Source organism: Leiobunum rupestre, chromosome 5 (assembly GCF_980474605.1).
Source record: "Leiobunum rupestre chromosome 5, qqLeiRupe1.1.hap1, whole genome shotgun sequence".
NCBI classification, from domain to species: Eukaryota; Metazoa; Arthropoda; class Arachnida; order Opiliones; family Sclerosomatidae; genus Leiobunum; species Leiobunum rupestre.
In genome coordinates, this window is record NC_143388.1 from 48,514,181 (window position 1) to 48,524,712 (window position 10,532).

The 10,532-nt window shown below is 34.3% G+C and overlaps 1 pseudogene; it reads left to right on the plus strand.

Annotated features, from left to right (window-relative positions):
• Window positions 1–7,599: 7,599 nt before the first annotated feature.
• On the plus strand, window positions 7,600–9,252 carry LOC149945192 (uncharacterized; annotated as a pseudogene).
• Window positions 9,253–10,532: the final 1,280 nt, after the last annotated feature.

The window sequence follows — 10,532 nt, forward strand, 5'->3', positions numbered from 1 at the left end:
CTAATAACAATTTTACTAAAAGCTAGTGTTTTATTTTATACGTTTTTACAAAACAAGCGGTGTACGTGTGCATTACGTCACCAAAAGAGTTTTACAACCACGGGAAAATTGTCCTGCTCTTTCAGAGATTATTTAAATTTAAAATTTCTAGCTATAAAATGATCGATAAAGGTTTAATGGGAAATCTCTTACAACACATACTTTTCCCACAAAAAACTACAAAGATATGTATCACCATTTAAACAAATTATCGTGAATTATCTTTTTATAAGATCTAGCCAAAGTTCCCAACATTAACGTTTTCAGATCTTCATTGTTCATATAAAGTTTAAAAATACTTTGAATAAAATCTGAAAGTAGCCCGTTTAGTCCGCGGCGAGAAAATGTCAAAACAAGACACGATTTTCATTTTTATCATCTGTCTGAGGTTAATTGCTAAATTTACAATTCTTCAACATGTTAATATGAATTTAATAAACAAATTTTGACTTACGTGGAATTCAGTCTGTTTTAGAAAGGTTTTAAAATTCCTTCCGTTTGCGCGGGTTTCAAGGGACTCGCCTGTATATAAACCCATGGTAGTCCCTGAAAAGGAAAAACTTAAAAAGTGATTTTTAATTTTTAATAAGTCTGAAAAATTCCGTGTTATGTGAAAAGAATAAGGAGAACTATACAACAGAGTTAGTAACCTTATTTTGAAAATACGGCACACCTACGTAAGTAACGCGGCTAGAATGTAAATGATAACGTTAGGTTCAATCCGGTGAACCAAGTCCAAATTATTTCTAGTAAACGTCTTAAAACAAAAGAATATGATTCCAATGAGAAAGAGATAGCCTCGAGAAATTCTGTTCGTAGAAACCGAAGCGATAAATCAATCCATCGAATGTTAATCTTTTAAACTATTCTTATTGCATTATTCAAAATGTGTTTTCATTTGTATTAACTCTGGCCGACAGTACACTGGAAGGCAGGAAAAAATATAATATTTTGTTCACTTTTGTATGCCAAAGATTCAGCATTAGGGAGCCTAGAGACATTATTCTTATAGTCAAAAATAATTTATTAACTCATATTGCAAATTTTTTTCGATGCAGATGCATAAAAATACGGGGTTCTGCCGATAAATATGTCATCAAGATTACGACAGACTTATCGGGAAAAAAATTCAATATTCCCAATTTACGTTAAATAGGTTTTGCCATTGAGTTTTCGACATGCTATGTCTTAATATAATTAATTAAAAATGCTTTTATCAAAGCAGTGTAAAGGTAATTTATGGGGGGGGGGTGAGTTGGTACCTAGAAAGGTACAGATATTTCTTTAGATTTTAAGAGACATTTTTTGCAATTACTTTCAAAAGCCAAATATATTTTATTACATTTCATCAACTTTCCTCTCCTTTTCAAAAATTGATATTCATATTTATCAGATGGAAATGTATATATTTTAAAACCTTTCCTTAAATTTGAGCCTTCAAACTGTAACAGGAAACTGATAAAATATTAAAATGCAAAGGATCCAGGGTTTTCTATCCGGGGGGGGGGGGGGGGACTATATTGGAAATAACTTAAAAGTTTGTGCTTTTTACATATGAAAATAGCGAAAAGAGACACAGCAAAATACACGTATTCCCAATAACGAAACCTTCTTACTCATAGGAAGCAGATTTGTACTTTCATAACCTTATATCTAGCCCTTTGTTTTAAAACCGTCGTCTGCTACGGTGTCGACACTAGTTTGAATAAATAAATAAGTACATAGTTATTGTCAGTGGCGGCGTAAGAGGGGGTGAGGGGGGCGGTTGGCCCCGGGTACCAGGGTAGCCAGGGGTGCCATCGGTGAAGCTCGAGGGGGGTGTGCAAATCAGAACGATTAAACTTGAAGAATGGTTTTGGGCTCGAGGGGGGGTGCAAAACGAAGGACCCGTGAAAAGACCTATTTTTCAGTGAATAACGAAACTCGAAAAATTGACCAGTTGCTTGAGAAAAGATACAATTTTTGACGCGACAAAAATTAAAAATTTTATATACCTAATAAGTAATAAAACGACTCGCCACAACTCTGCCACTCGGTTTCAATTCATCTGTATCGCTGTTAAAAGGTCCCAATTCCTGTTGCTATGCAGGTTTTAAACACAGCTCATGATTAATATAATGCTCAATGTAAATGTTTACACAAGAATAACTTTCATACTTATGCCTTATAAAAAGTCGAAATAGCTGCTCCATCAATTGAAGAAGAGTATACCCAAGTAACTGTTTCACACAAAGATTAAATATGTTTGTTGCAAATAATTTTTGATTTTTGGTTTCCCTATGCTTCTTCTTTTAATATTAAATTAAGAATAGTGAAAAATCACCCTCTGAATTATTTTTCGCACTATATTATTTTAATAATATTTCGTAACTGCTAAATAATTATACTAGGTACTGACTAACCAAATTTCTATATCCAGTTCAGTCAATGGTTGATTTCCAACTGGGTCCTAATAATTGCAACAGTCAACAAATAACCCTAAATAAATATGGAAACAGAAGACAAATTTCGGAACAGGACAAATTGAAATGTAGCAAGCAAATTTCAATAATTCAGGTTTAGAATGAGGGTAAGTTCACTTTTCTCGAAAGAGCCGTGTTCGAAGTATAGTCCATAAAGCAACGGATTTTGCTTCGAAACTTTAGTCGTAAGAGTCTTTAGTTAGAAGTAAATTTCACTCACTCGAGAAGAAACTGGTTTAAAGTGGCTGATTATTTAAGGCGGGACTAGATTATTTTAAACCTTGAGCATTAAGACTAAGAGATAAAAAACGGAACGTTGCTTTAGTGTGAATCACTTAACAAGTGTCCCGAGCTAGTGAAGCTGAAGAATACCATTTAGCCCCGAGCACAGTCTTGGCAGTGCTGTTCTGCGACCTTGAATTGGTCAGATATAGAGTTCCGAAGCGACGTGATAAAAGAATTGAGAGTATGGTTGTTTTAACTGAACCGGTATTGACTTGACTATAGTTTAATTCGATTAAAAAATATTTCATTACGCAGCTCGGCGTCCAAATAAAATAAAAATAACCTTATTTTTGGAAAATTGATTATGAACATATCTAGTTTTGTGTCTAGAGGAAAATGTTTTGTGTGAAAATGTCAATATTAATCTTGTCTTGCCTAGCTGATTAAAATAAAATTTGGCTGACGAATCAAAATGCTTAAAACTCTATTGTAAAAATTAACTAAAATAAACATTTTTAACGTACTAGAAAACCAAAATGCAGAGTCCCATTAAACATTGAGTTTTCGTATTCATATTTTGAAAAAACATTATTTCTTTGGTATGAAATTCTGTACGTATTGACCCCATGCCAGGTCAGCTAGAACCTTTAAAAACTCTTATTTAGGGGTCATTCAACAATTACATAACGCATGAAATTGACATTTTCGAGACCTCGTAACAAAGATTAACAATTGGTAATTCCTTAATTACGTAACCAACTGGTCTTACCCCCTAAAATTAAATTACTATATACGTATACTTTATTATAAAAGTATGCCTACATAGCTTAGTTATGAACGAGAAAAATCTTCTGTAATAAACAAATTTTATTGGATAAAACACAACAGTCAATATACAACTAAACAGTAAATGTTAACACTTTATTACCAAGTGTTTGTTAAATGACTTTAAATAATGAATGCAAGAAGGTTACGCTCTGGTAGTTTGTCAATATTAACCAGTCGAAAATTACCACCGCTCAAAAAGGAATTCAGAAGTTTTATGTCTTTAGACATATGCTTCTGCGTTAAACTATCTGTATCTGATACATCCATATTTTAAGTCTAACATACGGAGAAGCTTTCATCAACGTTTATGGTTTCGGGAAGATTCACGGTTTCTAGTTGCGTGTTTGCCCTTTAATTCCATCAACCTTATTTTGGTCTTAAGTGCTACAGCACCCCATTCTTCTCAATTAGACTGGCCAACTCAGACTTTTTCTTTATTTAATTCCATTTGTGGACGATATAATTCTGAATTTTTTGCTCTGTCTTTTCAGGAAAAAAGCTTTCCGTGCGCTCTAAAGAGAGACTTTCATAGCGTGCTTTTATTCTACACTTATTTTAAACTTTTAAACTTATTGCATTGATTTCCAACCAGAAAATACATCGTACAGTTACAAAAAAACTCGATGAGCAAAACTTGCGTAACGATGGTCCTATAAACCAAATAATTGGTATATAGAAAAATGCATCTACCATTAAGCTCTCAATTTACTATATTTATTCAAAAAAATGTATTGTTCATTATTAGTATTTTTGAGCAAAAATGTATTGCCAGAGAAATGACTCACAGCCGCAGACCACCGGGCTTAAACGCTTTGCCCCACCCCACCCTCCCCAGCTTCACAAAATCTAATACACCACTGCCCAGCAAAACGTCGTATAGTCGGAAAAATAATACCTGATTAAAAAATTGGGAAACGCTGGACTGATAAATCAAATATCTAAAAGAATATAGAGCAAATACCACCATCTGCCATTAAAATGTAAATTTCCGAAAATAATTTTAATTTTTTTTATTGTTTATTAAAAAGTGAATTGTTAGGTATTATTTTAGTAAACAACCCCTCTCCCGCAATATTTAGTAAGACTTTTACAAAAAACCCGCCACACCTTCCGCGATACGTAATTTGTGAACAGCCCTTTAGTGGGGTGGCGGATTGGTTAGCACTTTCCCCTCGCAGCAAGAGGAGCCGGGTTCGATTTCAGCTTCTAGCACTGGGTGATAACTCGGAACTACTCCTTCTGCGTAGAGTTTGCAAGTTCTCTCCCCACTGGTTTAAGGGGTTTTCCCCCGAGCTCTTCGGTTTCCCCATCCATAAAAACTTGTTGAGGTAAACGGTAATAGACTATAGTTAGTGTAGGGAGCAGGGCTTGCCACCACCCTCCTACGCATTGTAACCCGGCCACCTGAATTAATGGCTTCGAAAGTCGCCTAGATAAAGTAACACGTCTTGCAGTTAAGTAGTACTTTGTATGGTTTTAGAGAACAATTATTATTATTGATATTTAAATCTAATAAAAATAAGCAGGTAGGCTTATACCCAAGGATCCACCTTAATATATATATATATATATATATATATATATTAAAGATATAGGGGACAAAAGCTCTTTGGAAATTAATATTGAAATTTAATATCCTATTTATATATTTAATGTCAGTTTTAATTAAAACATTATTTAAAGAGCCTATACATAATCCCTGCGTAAATAAGGCTTTAAAGGATTTTCTTAATAGATTCTAACTTCAAAAGGTTTGTAGAGCACGTTTTCCTATAAATAACGGAACAGTGTAATCAATAGGATAAACGTAAAATGAGACAAAGGGATTTAAAACACTCCAGAGTTCAATATCTTGTAGATTGCACAAATTATATAGTTGCCCTTGCTTAGAGCTTGCCTTATAAGTTTCGTGTAGCGTAACTTCTAATCAAAGAACACTACAAGGTCTTTTACGTCGGATTTTTTTTAAATAGTCGAATTTAATGTTTTACGCGTATTTGAGACTGACAGTTTTAGAATCATTGATAGGGACAAAGTTATCGTTACACTGTTTCTTTACACTTAAGAGTACAGAATGAAGGTCGTGACAGTCAGATATTGTTAATATTGATTTTGCTAGTTTGTGGTCGTCGGCTAGTTGGTACAGTTTTGAGTATTTAATTAAAGTTGGAATATCTAATATACAGATATTAATTAACAGGGGACCAAATGACGAACCCAGTGGCACACCGCATGTAACGACGTATTTCACGTTTGTGGTGGAATGTCCGGCTTGGGAGAGCAAACTATTTTCGCTTAGGACGGACTGAAAACATTCTTAACTAGCGGTTCTAATTACGCGCAAATGATTGTTTATGATCGGAACAAATGAGCGACTAAAGACACGAAAATTAGGCTAAATGAAAACTGAGAATTTAATGAAAAACATTTAATTAAGTTACAAAATGAATTATTCCGAGAAAAATAAGGGTAATTTTGAGTAAACGCATTCGCGGAGGAGAGTTCTCGTTTTTCGATTTTACTCCGATTGCGATTTTTCGCAACTCGTGTTTCTTCCGATTGTTGGGACGTTTCTCAACCTTGAGAAACCCCCCTTTGGCAAACTATCCATACGCTATATATTGTCAAAAAAAGGTAGAGGGGAGAGCCCCTCCTAAACTCTGCGAATTCCGAGATTCAAGAAACGAGCCGGTCCGGAGCAGCTAGCCGCCCCCACTGGGGAGAGAGTACCAGTGACCAAGATTTCCAACACTCGCCTCTAAACCGTGGAAACACCCAAGTTTCTACTTCTTGGGAAGGCTTAGCGAAAAAGCCGATCGTTCAAATTACACGTACATATACAGGCAATATAGTAAAGATACGACACATTCCAAATACAAAATATAGAAACATTAACTGTACACACAGTTATGCATAGCAGATTTTCATAAAAAATCACAAATACAATTACAATTTTGACATTCAAACAATAACAGATACACTTAGTATTCAAATGTACAGAAATCAAATTAATTAATTAAAATAAGCCCAAAATCGCTAGGTATCAAAATCCAAAATTTAACACGTTAGTGACGTGTCCATTGAACTTGAGAATTTTGACTAGATATTTCAAGTAGCTGCTGCACCACCTTAAAAGGGAGTCGGATAACCCGTAAATTTTAGTTTATTTAAAAGACGCGGGTGAGACAGCCTCTCGAACGGCTTAGAGAGGTTAACGTAGCTCGTGTCTACTTGACCCTGATTTGGAATTTCAGACACAACGTAATCCCAAATAACTTTTATTGTTTATATTAAATTATATTATATTGTTTATTGTTTTCTAAAACAGAACCAAGTACTATTATAATGCAAGACATGTTAGTTTCTCTCTCATTACTTTTGTTGTTGATAGTTCTTTGATATTTGGTAATGGTAATGACAATTTATATATATATATATATATATATATATATATATATATATATATATATATATATATATATATATTATTTTTACTTCAAGTAAGGAAAACAGGTAAAAAGAATTTCCCAAATAATGTACCACCAGCTGTAATAGAGTCAATGATGTCACGCAATACGTGGAATATTTGAAAAGCAGCTCTGTTTTCGCAAATAATCTTTAATGATGTTGTGAAAAAAAGTTATTTAGACGTATTTTTATCGTAGCTATATTTTGAACAATAACTAATTAGTTATGTTGTAAGTGCGGAACCCTAAAGTTGAGATTTAATATGTATACGGTCTTTCGACTATGTAGACTTGAAATAAAACTAAATATAATTATTATATAATATTTAATAAATAATACTCTCATTGAACTGTATAGGACGCTCTCTTAGTTAAAAGTAAGAAAATTACCAAAATACAACATAACCGTTTACCAATGTTACCCATTTTTGACTTTCCGTTATTTTTACTCGGAGACCTATACTCTCCGTGCATCAGAAAAATAGCGCCACCAAGTGGCAGCGTAGCGAAATTTTAATGGGAAGCGCGGCGGACGACGGATAGTCAGGATTACATTGGGAGATAGATATTTTATCGAAATGAGTAAAAGTAATCTCAATTGTTGCGTTGTTGGGTGTAAAAATACTTATATAAATTGTCTGAAAGGCGTCAGTTTTTACTCGTTTCCCGCAGAATGTAGATTTCCCAGGCGAAAAAGCCTTTGGATTCAAGCTGTTAGGCGAACAGAGTGAGTACAGTTAAGCCTCGGCTTTATGGATAGTATGGTAGTCGTGACTGCTTTTTCCCCGTCCTATTTTCCGAAATATTTTGTAGGGGCAAGAAACCGTGGGTGCCATCAAAACATTCAAAAGTGTGCAGTAACCATTTTATTGGAAATGCTAAAAGTGATCATCCACATCATCCAAATTACGTTCCATCCATTTTTCCGGATCATTACAAGAATTCTTCACTTGTGTTGATCCCATTAATAAAGTGAACCGATTCAAAAGAGCATTAGAAAGATGGATGAAACGTGAATCGTCTCCCAATCTCGCTCCCAATACAATGGTTGCTGTTAGTGATTACTCTATGGAGGCAAATCTTTTAATCAATGATTCTGATAATGAATCTGAACTAACGAAAGTATCGATTGGTATTAATTGCTGCATAACTCTAGAATCTGATAACATTTACCAAAATGAAACAAGCTGTGCATATACTATTTTTTCTCATAAATCTCTAATGGTGGAAGCTCCACACAAACATTTATACCACCCAGACCTGTATTTTCTGAGCAAGTTACGCAAACTGAAAACCGTGAAGTATTCAATGAAAGCGACCAAGGCTGCCAAGAGCTTGTGATGGAAGAAGCGCCTAGAGGTTTTAAAGGGATTGAAGCTATTACTACTGATGATAAACTTAAGGAAGTAGCCGGTGTAAACTTTGCGATTTTCCATATCTTGTTGAATATACTTGAAGGAAAATTAAATTTGCGATCACCCAAAATTGATGTCGTGGACTGACTCTTAATATTTCTTATGAAAATGAAACTTGGTATCTCCTATGCCGCGTTAGGCGTCATTTTTGGGGTTCACCGTACCACAATATCAAGAATTTTTGACCAGGTTCTGAATTTATTAGTCTTTAACACATTAAATTATGTGTATTGGCCTAGCAAAAGCAAAGTTAGACAAACTCTACCAGACGCTTTTAAACAAAAGTATAGTAATTGTCGTGGAATTCTTGATTGTACCGAAATTAAGTCGGAATGTCCCCCAGATGTTGATCAAGAAGTCCTAATGTATTCATCTTACAAAAGCGCATACACCGTAAAATATTTAGTGGCTATTACTCCGGCAGGATTTATTTCTTTTATTTCCAATGGCTATGGTGGTCGAACCAGTGATTGCTTTATTTCTAATGACTGTGGAATTTTAAATTTAGTTGAAAGAGGGGATTTATATTTAGCAGATAAAGGTTTTCCCACAATTACTGCAGCCCTGAATGATAACAATGCTGTACTTGTAATGCCACCATTTGCCATAGGGGATAAACAGTTTAGTGAGGAAGAGGTTGAAACGACATATGAAATTGCTAGTGTAAGAATTCACGTTGAACGTTGCATTCAAATAATCAAAATCTACAATATTTTGCAAAAAATTGAATGTGAACAATTACCAATAGTTGACAAAATTGTTAGAATGTGTTGTGTACTGGTAAACCTGCAATCCCCAATTATTAAAGTTAATTAATACTCCATCCAATCCGTTGGTTCTTTTATCCAATGCATCGATGCCCTCCATAACTTAAATTCCCTGAATATTGCAGGTTTTCCAGGTACTGTGCAGCCCTGACCTAGTGACATAACATAAACATATGTAAATGTAAATAATTTAATATACTTTTTTGCCCAGTAAGGACCAGTATCACATTTTTTATTTAGAATATCAAAGGATTTATCACATTATAATAACATAATTAGGTATGGAACTTTTGAAATTCCCTGGTCTTGTTCAATAATGTTAGTTTTGGAACACGTGCTTGGTGATTTGATTTCCAGTAAAATTAAATTTTCTCCAGTAAAATTAAATTTTCTCCAGTAAAATTAAATTTTCTCCAGTAAAATTAAATTTTCTCCATTTAAAACTAATCCATCTGGGCTACAGCATAACCATGGTGAATCAATACGAACAACGACCCCTACTGCAAAACACTTTACTTTGGGTAATTCTTTCATATAGTTTTCTCGCTTCATCCTCCATTTTCAACCCATATCGCATGCTTGCTGTTTTGCACAGATTTAGCTGAAAGAAAATTTTGGGCAAGGGTGGCTGCTCTTTTGTTTTCCATGTAAAATCAAACAGTTCTTTAGTACTAATTCTAATCTTTTCATTTACAAATTTTAACTCCTTCTCAGTGAGACTACAAATTATATCCTGATGATATGGTACTGTTAATAGCTGCTTGTGATATATTACGTGACAAATATCAGAAACGTCACGTTTATCTAATTCAATCTCAACATTGCAAAGTACGTCCTCTAATGCGTAAGCTACTTCTTTTTCAACTGTTTCTTTAGTTCGAAGTAGGATTCCTAATGGGAAGTTTAGTTTTTCAAAACTGTCAAAATCAACATGCGGTTCTTCGGTGGTAATGGCAGGAAGCTTGTCTACTTTAAAAATATCACTTATTAATGCTCCTTTCTTATATCTTTCCCTTTGCGTAGCTGTGGGTACACCCCATGTTTTCTCTTTGATGGTTTTGGATTCAGTTGAATGAAATGAGTTGACGTAGAAACAAGTAGCAATTATATGTTTAAATTTTCCTTTCCCACCTTTACACGTGCAGTGTGTGAAGAATACATCACGGTTCTTGTCAATCTACTGGATAAGTGATTTTTTAGTCGACTATTAATATTACTAACGATAATTAAGTACTTAAATTTAATTTTACTTTATAGCTTGGCTCGGAAATACTCGTCTGAGGTATTACCTCAGCAGTAATGACAGCATAAACATTTGCCACTGGGTTA